The 15472-nt window shown below is 32.7% G+C and overlaps 1 protein-coding gene across 1 annotated transcript in view; it reads right to left on the bottom strand.

The window, feature by feature from the left end:
- LOC140433998 (lachesin-like) overlaps positions 1-15472 on the bottom strand; it is a 675206-nt gene that overhangs the window by 493596 nt on the left and 166138 nt on the right. The gene's annotated exons all lie outside the window — the stretch shown is intronic.

The raw sequence follows: 15472 nt of genomic DNA, 5'->3' as shown, positions 1-15472 counted from the left end.
TATACCAATAATATCATCCTTTCCTCGACCTAAATGGAACTTTCAAAAAGCAGACTGGGCGACTTTTACTGAGAGATTGGACAAATGTTTGGAATGGATAACCCTAACACGTGCAAACTACATAAGATTTGTTGGAGCGGTTATTTCAACAGCGAAGAAATCTATACTCTTCGCTGTAAAGATATCGTCAAGTATATGTCCCAGGGTGGAATGAAAAATGTAAGAAATTGTATTAGGAATACAACGAAAACCAAGACCGAGAAATTGCGGACTAACTACTGCACATTTGGATGCAGCCAGACGACAAAAATGAATGGAAACTGTGAAAAAATTAGACTTTAGTAAAGCAGAAAACCATGGTCTTAACTTACAAAACTTGGTAGTAGCAGACTCCCAACTAGAGATAAAGTACCAATAGCTCCCAACAGAGTGGCCTCCCACATTGTAGCAATTTCGAGAGCACGTAGAGATCGTGACCACACCATCAAAGTAAAACACTAACTAAAAATATTTAAGTCTGCATGTTCGCCTTTATCTGAATACTCTGACGAGTTAACTTCAGAAGAAATTATTTTAGCAATATCAGAAATTAAGTCTGGAAAGGAAACCAGCTCCGAAAAAATTTATCCAGAATTTTTACTCTACTGTGGCAAATATGCTAGAAAGTAGCTGGCTGATTTATATACAGATATATTAAATCAGGAGAAATCCCCCTGAATGTGCTTCACCGGTATAGCTCAATAGTAAACACACCAAGATTATTGACACCCGATTAAACCAGACAATGCGAATGATCTCAGGTACAATTAGACCCACACCGAACTATTGGCTTTCCATTCTGAGTCACATTAGACTGCAGAAACTGCGAGGAAGTCATTCCTTTCCCAGAGAATATCGAAAAATCGAGGCTAACGATTAACTACCCATCCACCATGATAAGCTTGATATCGAAATAAACAGACTGCGCTCCAGATATCCTCCATTGTTAAGAGCCAACTTCTTACATCAGAAACATTTTAACCTCACCAACACTTAAAGAAGACAATGGGAGAGCGACTCAGCACAGGAAGCACACCAAATGGCCTGGATCAATCAGAAACCGCCAGGCTTTGAACTGATTCGCAATACATGGACAACGCTAAATATAATGAAAACAAGCAACTGTAGATGTGCTGATAGCTTATATAGATGGGGAAAAGCCCTTACTCCTGAGTCTGACTATGGTGCGCAACAACATCCGTCCGTCACATTGTTGAAGAATGCCCCCGAAGGTGATTCTATGGAATCTTCGATGAGTTTAATCAAAATTTAATCTGCTCGATTTTGGTGAATAAGAATTTAAACAGTCTGTCTACAAGAATCCCATAAACATTCGCAACCAACTTTGGAAGAAATAAATACTGCAGCAATTTCTTTTGAACCAATGATGCTATTTAAAATTAGACGATCTTTTATGGAACGTATTGATAAATGCATTGAAGAAAATGGTGAACATATCAAACATTTACTTTGACAAAAAGTTTAATGTTATTTAGTTTAACTATTTTTTATTTTGGTTTGTAAATAAAACGTATCACTAGCGCACATTTATGCCACATTTATGTAGTATTTGTGGCACCCTCTATCAGCTACATCAATGTATGCATCAAATTATAATTTTTCGTATTCAAAAGCACAAGTTATAAATTTTTGTACATAAATGTTCACAAACATAAAAGTTATAGCGAAAAATAAAATTTTAAATTTTCGTTTTAACACCCTGTATCTTTCTTAATATCAACATTTTATAAAAACAAGTTGGCTTAAATCATACTATTTTAAACAGTAGAATCTACTGCTTTTTTGTACAAATGCAAAAGGATCACCCTGTATATAACAGCTCTTCAGGCTTGGAGGCCCATGGCTTCTATTTTCTTCGCTATTTTTATTTGGTCACATAAATCGTTTTTTTGACTAATAAACTTGTTGCTTCGTTCCGAAATTGCCTGTTTACTTCTTGGTTCTCCTGTCTCTTATTTTGCAAATTCTTGTGATAAAAAGGTTTTCATAAAATTATGGAATAAATAATCACATATAATGTGTAGATGACCATAAAACATCTAATTTAAAATTGAACCTCTAATATTGACAAAACAATCCACATTGTGAGGCAAATGAAATATTAATTTTGTTCAGAAGACAAAAACTAGCTAATCCGCTCCTGCCTTAAGACTAATAGAAGCTTTGAAAATCAAGATTAATACAATGTTTTCCACTGACTTTGTGTGTCTTTTCTCTAGTAGCCATTTTTCATGAACCTCTCGTAGAAGGTTTTGTAAGAAGCGCATTTGCTAGAGTAAGTAATTATAGTAATGCACTTGTATTAGCCTTGTCCATTATTAATTTATTTAACTCTAAATCACTAAGTAGTATGTAAGAATGTAGTAGGAAATAGAATAGTATAATATTGTGAAGGTTAAAATATTTTTAAAATCATTTTCCTTGGAAGTGCTTCCTAACTTGACATGCCATTGCCAGGATTTGTTTAATTTTTTTTGTAGAAATATAGTCAATAAAGTATTGAAAAATTACTTTGTATTAGAATAAACCCACAGATTAGAAGATTGCTATAATAACTTAAAAGATACTCATTTAAGATTCTTACTCAATTTATCTCGCAAAGAATGTGCCAGATCTTAGCAGCAATCTGCGATTAGAAATTTGCATTTGCCTATATCACTTTATTATCATCAGTCAACAAAAAGTGTTCAGAATGTTTAATTAACAATGTCGTTAACAAGAGGTAATAAGAAATGCTCATAAACCATCTAGAGCTTGTTTATATAGAGGTTTTTTGTAAAATTTTAATTTTGGCATCAATTGCTACATAGTACAAATCTTTTAATATATTTAATTTTTATTTTTTTTTCTTTAATTCATGAAGAACATCACAACATCAAAGAAGAAGAAGAAAAAAAGTAACCCGATCAAACCAAATAAACATGAACCTTCGAAAGTATGGAGGTCTTTGCTATGCAGAATGTTAATTACAGAAAAATTACATATTATATCTACAAATGGCTGGTGAGTCAGAGAATTTTGTCAGCGGAACAAAATTGCGCTTCGACAGCCAGAAAAATGTTCGATGGCCCGAATTATGGCTTTTAATAAAAATGAAGTAACAACATTTTACGATAACCTTAAAAATCTTTATGAACTAAGGCAATACTCTCCAAGTTCAATATATAACATGGATGAATCGGGTTTATCAACCGTGCCTAATTAGTTACCCAAGACATTAGCGAGCAAGAGAAAGAAACTTGTAGAGAAGGTAGCTAGTGCGGATCGTGGACAACTGGTAACGGCTGTATGTTGCATGAACTCCACAGGTAACTATATTCCTCCAGCACTCATATTCCCCAGAAAAAGAATGAAGGAAGAGCTGTTTTTAAATGCACCATGTGAAACTCTGAAATTTATTTCTGAATCTGGATATATTAAAACGGATCTTTTTTGTAAGTGGTTAATCCATTTTAATAAGGTTGCCAAACCCAGTGCTGAAAACAAAGTTCTTTTAATTCTCGACAATCACAGCTCGCATCGTGACCTGCAAGCTTTAAAATATTGCCGAGAGAATCACATTGATCTTTTATCTCTACCGCTTCATTCAAGTCATAAACTACAGCCACTGGATATTGGTTTTTTTGGTCCTTTAAAAAAACCTACAGTAGGGAATGTGACAAGTGGATGGTAAGTAATCCAGGTAAAGTAATTACACAATTTCAAGTAGCTGGATTATTTAGTACTGCTTATGGTTTTGTAGCAAATATTCAGAAGGCCGAAAATTCTTTTAAAGCATCAGAAATATATCCGTTTAACCCTGATCAGTTTCATGACATGAATTTTGCCCCCTCCTATGTTACCGATGTACCTTTGGACGATCCAGTAAGCGTGGTAGTAGATAATACTTTAAATGGAGTCCGTGTAGAAGAAGAAAATAATGGACTTCAGCTTCCAATACCATCTGACGTAATACCTCCTTCAAAGCAGCCTGAGAATGAAGATGATCTAATCTCTTTTCATGTTACACCGCCTCTCGATGTGGCTAATCTTGATATTGAATGCGACGATGGTGTATTAATACCATCACAAGCTAGCACTAATAGCTCAAATATGTCAGTGTCAGCAGCAGAGATTATACTATTACCCAAAATTAAAGAAAAGCCTAATAGACGCAAAACAAAATCTCAAAAGTCCAAAATACTTTCCAGTAGCCCATGTACAAAAGAACTTGAGAATTTGGAAAAAACCAAAGAAGTAGAACAAAAAAAGAAGACGGAACAAATAAAAAGAAAATTAGTGCCTAGTTGTAGTAAATCATTGCGCAAAGTTCAAAAAGGGAATAAAGAAAATGATCCTGATGTAACGTGCCCAGGATGTAATGAATTATATTCAAATTCTGTTGAAGACTGGATCATGTGCTTTCAATGCAAGAATTGGTGGCACGACTCTTGTACGACTTACGTAACAGGAGACTTCATGTGTTTTAACTGTGAGGAGTAGCAATGGATTTAAAGATAAAATAAAAATGAGTTCTAAAGCATACTTTTCATATTCTTTTTTTTATGTATTTGTGTTGCGTTAATTTTAGAAATAAAGTTTAATTTTTGAAATGTCTTAATATTTTTGTACACTTTAGTAATGTGCGTTCTCTTAAACATATAGATGCGTACTCTTATGCAAATTTGTATATAAGAGTACGCATTTGCAGCTTCGCAAACAAAATTAAATATTTCTTATTTCAATACAAACATGGTTTAAAACTATTCTAAAACATCTTTTTAAATGGTTGATTAACAATGCTAGGAATGATAAATAGTCCATTTTATTAAGTGCGTACTCTTATACGCATTTACCCTACCTATATTATACCGTTTGTCAAACTATTTGCCAAATTTTCATCATTTCTCTACGATGTGAGCTACCACAAATAATAGAAACCCAAAATAATGTACTCTACACAAACAAAATCTTATAAGTCGTTAAATCTAACCAAGTAATCCGTTACTGCCTAATGAAAAACAATGACAAATTGTGTCTCCATTACGATATCCATTAGGAATGTTCAAATGCAGACGATTCGCCTAATTCTTTTCACGGCCATTAAAAAATGACTCCTTATTTATTAAAAATGACCCAGTATTTTCGAGATGGCGTGCCGTTGGAGGCATAATTTCATCCCATCCGGTTAAGAATGGAATGAAATGTGTTGAGCGCGAGCAGGATCTAACGGCAATTTGCCGGCGAAGGAGTTGGAAGTTAGCGGCGGCGTAACGGGGTTTTGAATTCTTTAAAAACTACAAAATAGAAAATTGCACATACTAATATATATATATATATATATATATATATATATATATATATATATATATATATATATATATATATATATATATATATATATATATATATATATATATATATATATATATATATATATATATACTTTTCGATCACTTTTAAAGGGGAGAGGGAGTCCGCGGATTTTTAGATTTTTATCAAATTTTGGTATTTCATTGAACCTTAAAAAAGTAGCCTGGGGCTATTTTTTAGCACCCTAGTTGCCCCTGGGGCTAAGATATGTATCTCGAAAGGGTCAACAACAGCCCCTTTTACCCTATACTTAAAGAGCTCAGTGGACCGATTTGAAGTCACAAAGTCTTATTTTTTTTTGTTGAAATTTCAACTTTTTGATGAAATAATTCACAAATTCGCAAAAGAAAAGTTTTATTTTATAGGTTAAAAAGAACGAAAAGAAAACTTTTAAAAGTTTTTTACAATTTTATAATTTTTAATTCATTGTCAAAATTTAAACAAATGAGGAAAAAAATTGGAAAAATAGGTAAATTAAAGATTATTAAATAGCTTTTAAACGAGCATTCGTAAATAACAATCAATTTAGTCGATTTACAGAAACTTATTCTTCTTCTTTTGGCATCATAACCCTGAATGGGTCTTAGCCTGTCTGGCTATGTCCTTCCATGCAGATCTCTTTTGGGCCCTTCTCCTCGATTGTCTTATATTCATGGTTTTCAGGTCGTCTTCCACGTTATCCAACCATCTCGTCCTCGTTTCCGCCTTCCTACCGGCTTCCACTGTAATATCTTCTTTGTCGTTTTCATGTCTTCTTGTCGCTGAACACGTCCCAGCCATGACAGTCTTTGATTTTTCACAAATCTTATAATGTCATACCCTTTATTCAGTTCATTAATCTCGTCTTTTCTCCTGATTCTCTATGTGCCCTCTTCCTCTTGCACCGTGCCATATACTTTTTTCAGTATCTTTCTCTCGAATGTCCTGAGTTGGTCTTCCTCTTTTTTCGTCATTACCCAGGTTTCACAACCATAGGTTACTACGAGTCTAATCAAAGTTCTGTAGATAGTCATTTTGGTTTTTTTGTTTATTTTTTCGAAGTCATCAATCTTTTGATGACCATATTACGAACGATTTCCACTGGAAATACGTGCATTAATTTCGCTAATTACGGAATTCTTCTGATTAATTTCTGTGTCCAGATATGTGAAGGCATTCACACGTTCAATAGAATAGTTGTCTATTACTATATTATTTTCATTCTCAGGTGTTATTTTGATGGTCATGTACGTAGTTTTTGTTTCGTTTATTTTAATCCCTCTTGTTTGTGCTTTAGGATCAATTTCCTTAAACGTTTTTATTAGTCGTGTCTTTCTTCTACTAATAATGTCTGTAGTAGCTCTATTTTGGTCTGAATCCATTTTGATAATTACCAATTATATTTTTGGATTATTCTAACAATCTAGTGTAGATAATGCCAGAAAGGATTTTGTATATTACATTTAGCAATGTAATTTTTCTATAATTCTGGCATTCCCTTTTATCTCTTTTTTTATATATTGGCTGTATAAGACCAACTGCCCATTTCTCCGGCATTTTCTCCTTGGTCCATACCAACTTTATAAGGTAATGGATTCTTCCCCAGAGTTCGAGTCCTCCAATCCCAACAATTCTGCCGAAACTCCGTCCGTTCCTGGCGCTTTACTGTTTTTTTATTTTCTTTATTATTTAAACTACTTCTTCATAACTCGGATTTTCAATGTGATGCTTCGCCGTAAAATAAATTGTCTCGTTGTGATCATTTCCATTGTCTGCCTTTAGGTTTTCCTCAAAGTATTCTTTCCATCTCATTATAATTTTTTGTTTCTCTGTTATTAGTTCACTGTCAATTTTGGTCTAAATGACTGTGTCCTTTCTTTTATTCTTTTATAGAATTTTCTGCTCCCATGTCTGTTATCATATTCTAGGATTTCTTGTACTTGTTTTGTCAAAGCCTCTCTTTTTTTCTTCTGCATATTCTAGTCACTTGTATTCTCTTCTCGTAAAAATGTTCTCTGCTATTTCTTGTATTTCTTTGAAGTTGGTTAAGCATAGCTTGCTTTTTTGCCTCTATTGCAGTTCTGCATTCATTATCATACCATTCCGCATTTCTTTGCCTTTTGCCTTTTCCGACAGTTTCTTCTGCAAATTCCGTTATTATTGTTTTTGATTGTCTCCATTCTTCCTTTGCAGTATCTTCGTCTCTAATTCCGTTGATTTTCATTAATTCACAGACACAACTGTTTAAAAATATCCAATTTTTCAAAAATCGCATTTTTTATCATTTGTAAACTATTAGTACTTTTTCCTGACAATCTTAAATTGCATAAAAATTTAGGTAAAGGTAGTTCTATATGTATACAACAATATCTTTTTATTGCAGTTTTTGGCACAGACCTTAATTATTTTTTTTGACCGCCTAAAAATTGACAATTTTGCTTCATAAGTAAGCCAACACATGTGGTCGTAAATAATTTCTCTTATCTCTTTGATCATTCTGCAATATTAAACTAAAGTAAATAATACTATTTACCTATGTATATAAATATTGTAGGCCCTTTTGCTCGTGTAGGAAAGAGATTGGGTGTGGATCTTTAAAAATTGATATAAAATCTGTTTGTATTAGCTTTAAAATTAAAAGGAATTGGCACCATCCGTTAATAGTTTAACCTCGTAAGAAAACGAGCTCAGACAAAAAATAAGATGAAAATAAACATTTTAAAACAAAGCTATTAACAAAGCTAGCCTTTATTATTTTGTAAAAAACAAAAAGTTATTAAAATATTCTAGGAGAATTACATCATCCTAGAAAAGAAAAAAGTCTTTGTTTAGGTATTAAATTACAAATGAGAAGTGCTTATAGGAAACTAAAATAAAAATCATATAGTAGGAAAACAAACATTTTATATCTCGGCATTAGATTATGGATGAGAAAAAATTCTAATATATAGAAGATATTTACATATTATATAGATATTTATGTAATTGAAAGACCAATAATAAATCACATCACTGTTATTTAGTTCATAGATAATCTTCACTGTTCAATAAAAAAATATAAAATTGGTGCAACCTGAACTATCCAAATGCTTGTGTGGCTTGTAGAAACAATATAATTTTTACCGACTAGGTACTCAGGTTGGGATTTCAGAACGAATCTATAGGATTGGGCGGCTAACCAAACGGAATATTCCACAAAAGAAACTTATACCAAATAACGGTAATTCTTCGAACTGCTGATGGTTTCATGTAATGGCGGCCAACTTTACATTCTGGTTTTAGAACAAATACCTTAAATCCATAGCTAAGACAACTTTGAGCCAACAAACATAGTTCTGGACACTATTACTCCTCGCGGTAAGGTTCTAAAATAAATATTTATTTGAAATATAAAATAGAAAAAAAAATTTTTGGCTTACCTCGTCAATAGACCACTCAAACAAAATTTCGTCATGTATACTGGACGTTCAGAGACAGAAAATTAAGATAAACTGCGTTGGGGTTACGAACGCTCAGATTTTAAGGCCAAAGTCGAAACTATTGTGAACTGCAGTTGAATCCTTGAGGTGATTTAGATGCTTCCGCACTCGGAAAATAGATGGGGTGATCAACATTAATTTGAATATTTTAAAAAAAATATAATAAAAAATTTTTGAAGCTTTGAAAAATAATTTAACACTTCTGAAACGGTTACAAAGAAAGCCTTTCAAGAAAGCCAAGTCAAGAATCAAAGTTATGGCAGTTTGAATTTTAACTTTAGTCTGAAGTAATAAATAGGTAAACGCTATTTTTGCTTAAATTTTAAGTTTTGATGAACTGTATAATAATTCACAGTTTTCGTGTCTGTATTTGGTTTAACTGTTTTAGAACTAGCAACACAAAGTTAAATTATACTAAGTTAAAACGTACAAAAAGCATTCTGAGACTGTACTATACACATCTTAACAATGTTATTACATTCAACATGATTTCCATATCTCCTCCCATGCACAATAAACTTTCATTGCTGTGTCACAGACGCTAATCCAGTCGTTCTTTCTATGCCGTACAGCAACCTCAAAAAGTGTGTCGTTACAACGATTGCATTGTTTCTTCTAATCCCCCAGAAACCGTCTGTGCTTGGCTCGAAGGCGAGCATGGAGAGTGGAGATCTAGAAGAGCCTCATTTGCCATTAGTCTTGATGCAGAGATAATTTATGTCTTTGGAGCAATGAAGCTGAGGGGGCGGCCTGCTGATCGCCATCACTCTGCGGTTTAAAAGAGCAATGCAGTAGCGCAGATGCTTTTAAATTTACGTGAATGTGAATTTTCTATAATTGAGGAAATATATACAATAAAACGAACATACATTGAAAAATAAAAATGAGAAAACAGTGAAATAGATGAAGAAATTTATCTCAATGAAGAAATAAAGAATAAACAAGTAAATTGAGATGATAAATGACAACAATGGCAGGAGGATGTTTTCAAAATATAGGAAAAAATAACTAACTATTTATACGACTCGATAGTAGCCTACACTAGTGATGTAAAAAAAGTACCTACTCGTTATAAAGTAACAGGTATTTGTCCAATACCCAAAGTACCGATTCCTCGTTGTTAAGTGTGCGTTCATAACGAGGCGCCGACCCTCGGTCGGACCATAGGATGGTATCATAGTATCATCGCCAAGTAAAATAAATGCATTACCTTAAAAATTCCAGTGGCGTAGTATTTTTTTTTTTTTATTTTCGTCCCTAGTACTCTACGATCGACACTACGAGGTGCCGAGCACCGAGCCTCTCTGCGATCAAATAAATGCATTTTATTTTAAATTCGAGCGTTCACTTCACTGTTATAGGCCAGGGAAATAAGCAAAAAAAATACCCTGTTTTTGACACCTCTCTGACTCCGGCCAGGCAAACGATAATTGTTTTAAGTAGTATGGTCCTCTGTAACAAAAACCTATATGTTTACTGCAGTCGATTTTTTGGTCTGGTTTGGTTTGGTAGTTATTAAGAAATAAAGGTCAAAAAACGGAAAATTTTTGCTTTTTTCGTCTATCAGCAAAAAGTGAAGCATTTTAAACAAATTTTAGAAGAAAATAAACTTATAAGTCATATAAAATTTTTTAAAATGGCATTTTCTAAATGTTTATATCCTTATTTGTTGCTTGGGAAGTTGCAAAATAAGTAAAAAATTTCGGTTTTTTATAAATGTTAATAACTTTTTTAAAAATAAACTTATACCATTTATATTTTATGGAATGCTGTGTCTTACAGTGCTTTAAGTATGGTCAAAATTTCAAAGTGATGGGTAAAATAGTTTAAAAGTTATTTTATTTGTTTATCACAAATTAATTTTTTTTGCAACAATATAAGTCAGAAAATTATATAGTTTTAGTAATTGTAAGGGTATTTTCTGGAAGAAAATTTAGTTCTATTATTTATATTAAAAAAAAATTAGGAAAATTAATTTTAAATATTGCAAAATAATTTTGCAAAAACATGTCGATTTTTTGCTTATAAACAATTAGAATAACTTTTTAACCATTTCCTGGAGGAATATTCTTTTTTTATATTTAAAAAGCCTGCATTTTTTTTCCTAAAATAATTTGGGACAAAGTTAGCCTCTTTTTTTATTTAATTCATAGCAGCTTTGTTTATAACAATTAAGAAATCTAATTAGCGCTATTTGAAAGAATATACTTTATAGTTTTAATGTACTAGCTTAGTATGAAGGGAGGGGGAAGGAGCTGTTAACTTATCTCTGGTCCTTTTTTTTTATGTATTTCAACGTTTCTTTTTGAACTTGTATGTACTTTTTTCGTACATTACGAATATGCATTAGTTCAATAAATAAATTGTCAAATAAACCACCTAATTTGTTAAATTTTTTTTAATAATATTTATATATAAATGCAATATAAATGTTATAAGTTTATTTTCAGAAAAGTTATTAACATTTATAAAAAAACAAAATTTTTGACTTATTTCGCTACTTCCTTAGCAACCAATAGGGATAGAAACATTTAGAAATCGCTATTTTCAAAGTTTTTATGTTTTTATGTTTACTTATAAGTTTCTTCTCTTCTAAAATTTGTTTAAAATGCTTCACTTTCTGCTAATAGACGAAAAAAGCAAAAATTTTCCGTTTTTTGACCTTAATTTGTTAATAACTAATTAAGTCCAAAAATTTGACTGCAGGAAGCATATAAACAATAATTATTGTCGTTTGCCTGGTCAGACGAGTGTCATGAAATAATGCTTATTTCCCTGGGCTATCAGTGCTATGATCTAGGCGAGAATACCATGCGATGGTCTCCGCCTTGTTACTTTAGGATAAAACTTACCAAACTATAACTAAGTGCAATACCCGGATATCGGTAACACAAAACAAATTCTGTGTTTTGTGTACGTCGATTCACATGCCTATAATCAGTCAGCACTTAGAGAGATAAACCTATGCGGCGACGAAGTATAATATAATTTGATCGATGAATATAATACGACTGCCGAAATGGGTGGCGGTTTCTTTGATATGTATTTATACTATTTATTACTTGCAACTGTAATAAAAAGAAACCTGCTCTTTTTTAATAGGAAGGAAATAGGCAGAACGATGGTCCAGAAAAAGAATCTAATATTTCAATTTGTTTGAAATATGTGTTTGCTTTGAGTAGATAGAAGTTGAGAACTAGAACTGAGAGGCTTCGTTTTGCATTTACTTATTGGTGTCATATAATTTGTTTCGATTTATTTGAAATTGATAAATTCGAAATTGAGCAAACGGAAAATAAAAATACTGATCATATTCATGAGCCATATCAAGTGCTATTTGAAGTATCCGGTAAGCAAATTTTCATTATTCTAAATTTGAATTAATACTAAGCTTTAAATAGTAATTTAATTTGTAATAGCGAAAATACCAAATTATGTTTTTTAGTCGTTATGTTATTGGATATTTTGTTGGCAATAAGTTTTTTTTATTTTTAGGCCCATCAACATCAATTATAGAACTGCATTCTATTGAAACGGAAAACAAAGGACCATAAGCGCGTTCTAAAAAACAGTCAAGTTTACAGCGATTTATTTCAAAGCCAATTCCTTTATCACGACAGAAAAAAATCAATGATCTTGTACTGAATATGATATTAACCGATTTACAGCCATTGTCAATTGTATCTGATAGTGGATTTCGAAAGCTTGTAAGTGAATTGGAACCATCCTATATATTACCTGGCAGGGCTACTTTCAGCCAATCTCAGATGCCTGGAAAATACGACGAAAAATGTCAAAAACTGAAGCAACTACTGGAAACTGCTGAACATATCATGATAAGTCTTCTTAAAGTTCCATCTCCTATCGGAGGTTGGATATAATAACGGCTATGGTCACTTTGTTGTCACTATGTTGTAGTGAACTACAGTAAAGCCATTCTCTAAGGTTCCTCAGCCAGGAGATGCGTCTTCTTCCTATGCTTCTTCTTCCTTGGATCCTTACATTCTCAGCAGCTCATATTTTTCTCCTCTGGTTTTGTGACCCAAATACTCTAGTATTGTTCTTTTTATGCTGTTCATAATTTCTAACTCCTTATTTAGACGTCGTAGTACCTCAGCATTGGTAATCCTTTGAACTCACTGAATTTTTAATATTCTTCTGTAACACCACATTTCGAACGCTTCTATTTTTGACGTGACAACGTCTTAAATTAGGTTGTGGCTCGGAGTCATTCATGAAAAAGTGTAACGCCCGCTCACGTCTGTTACGATGAGTCACCGAACGAGAGAGAGGCCCGCCGGACCGGCGAATGCCTTGCGTCTCTCTCCCACTCAAACATGATCGGTCCGCTGCGCGCGCAGCACTAGAGAATTAGGCGCGTTGAATCGGTGCGTGCTTGTGTCTCTGTCTTTCTCGAGCGTTCTTGGCGTTCACGACACATTACAGCAGAAACACTTCCTTTCATTTCATATTTCTCCTATCATCGTCCTATCCTCAACAAAATCACTCAAATAGAAATTAGTTAAGTTTAAGTTTACATGTACAATGTTTTAGTAAACAAAATATATTTCTATAGTTAAAATTTGTGCAATTCTTATTTTCATTCAATTCCTTGTTCCTATTGTGCAATTTAATAATATTCATATCAATAAATATTCTACCGAGAAAAAGACGTTGTCACGTAAAATCTTCGCCCGTAAAACCGACTTTACAGGCAACCGTTTTTTTTATGTGTTGTTTCTTCAATGTCCAAGCTTCCATTCTGTATAGTAAGATAGAAAATATGTAACATCTTAGAGCCCTCAATCTGAGATGCAACTGACGGTCTCTGTTGGTAAGCATTGTCTTCATTTTCACAAATGCTTGCCTTGCAGTTTCAATTCGGACTTTGATTTCTCTGCTTTTGTCATTTTTGTCATCAGTCCATGTTCCCAGATATTTTTATGTCTCTACTTTTTCTATTTGGGTCTGCTCTATCATTAATCTTTCATTTCCATGTTGCGTTTTTGAGACAATCATAAATTTAGTTTTTCTCTTATTTATTGTTATTCCGTATCTAATGCAATAATCGTTAATTCTATTTACCAATTCTTGTAGCGATTCCAGGGTGTCTGCCATTATAATGGTGTCATTAGCGAATCTTATGTTATTTACTATTCTTCCGTTTACAGAGATTCCATCATCCAGATCCGCTATCGCTTCCTAGAATATGGCTTCACTGTACACGTTAAACAGTAATGGTGACAGAACACAGCCCTGTCTTACTCCTCTCTTTATATCTATATTTTCGGACTTTTGTTCTTCTATCTTTATATTGGCCTTTTGATTCCAATACAGATTGATAATGATTCGTAAGTCTCGTCTGTCTATATTTTTGTTTCTCAGTACTTCTATTAGTTTTTCATGTCGGACCCTGTCAAATGCCTTCTCGAAGTCGATGAAACAGGAATAAATATCTAGGTTCATATCTAAGCATCTTTGAGAGAGGACATTAAAAGCAAACAATGCCTCTCTCGTTCCCAGTCCCTTGCGGAACCCAAACTGAGTATCATCCATATCATCTTCTAGTTTTCTATATAATCTTCCATGAATCACCTTTAGAAATATTTTGAGGGTATGGCTTATTAGTGATATTGTCCTATAGTCTGAATTTGTCCATAGTCATGATAAGTACTGATGGCTAAACCTCTATCAATAAGGAAGGCTACATGGCAGTGACGGCCCATTTCGTAACGAAGGACTGGAAATTTTATAGATGTTTACTTTCGTGTTTCAACTATAGCGAACGACGGACTGCAGAAAATATAGTTAAGGTATTAAAACGACTTACTGATGAATGGAATGTGGGTGTTAATTTTTTTACGAAATTATTAAAAAAACGTAATTATCTTTTATATTACCTCGTACAACACTGTCAAACATTATACTGAAAAAACGAGAATATCGAGAAATGTCCAAAAATGTCAAAAATATGGATATATTTGAAAATATTTTTGGAGTATCTGTTTCCAACTTTTACCTAAATATTTTTTTGTATCTCTTACGACAAATAATTCATTGGACTTCCATGTGCTAATGCCTCACCCTATACATAGATGTCATATTAAACAGCTTTACAGGAACATAATTATGTGTTTTTTAAGAAAACTGTCTTGGGTTCAGATTCATTAATAATTAAATACCTACTATTAAAGGATTTTTATTTTAGTTATCGTTTCCACGTGCATTCTATGTATTTATCTAAAATTTATCGATTATTTTTATCAAAGTGTCACAAAAAATTAATAAAAACTTAATTAAATTAATTTTATTAATTAAAAATTAATAAAACTTTTTTAATTTCGTCTAAGCTATGTGAAAATTTCTATAATTGCATTAAAATTTAATTTTTTTTTTTCGTAGCCTATATAATCTATGTTATTATTGTATATTATGATAATTAACCATAATACATCAAAACGTTTGTCGTATCAGCCCCTAAAATAGGTCGTCCATATCCTTAACCACAGAGCTGTGTGCATCTGGCAATAAAGCCTCTCAAATATATCTAATTCTCCGGCTCAAACACAAACACATCGACAATCGACTATCGGGAATCGACA

Source organism: Diabrotica undecimpunctata, chromosome 2 (genome assembly GCF_040954645.1).
Source record: "Diabrotica undecimpunctata isolate CICGRU chromosome 2, icDiaUnde3, whole genome shotgun sequence".
NCBI lineage: Eukaryota > Metazoa > Arthropoda > Insecta > Coleoptera > Chrysomelidae > Diabrotica > Diabrotica undecimpunctata.
This window is presented reverse-complemented; position numbering and strand designations above follow the sequence as displayed.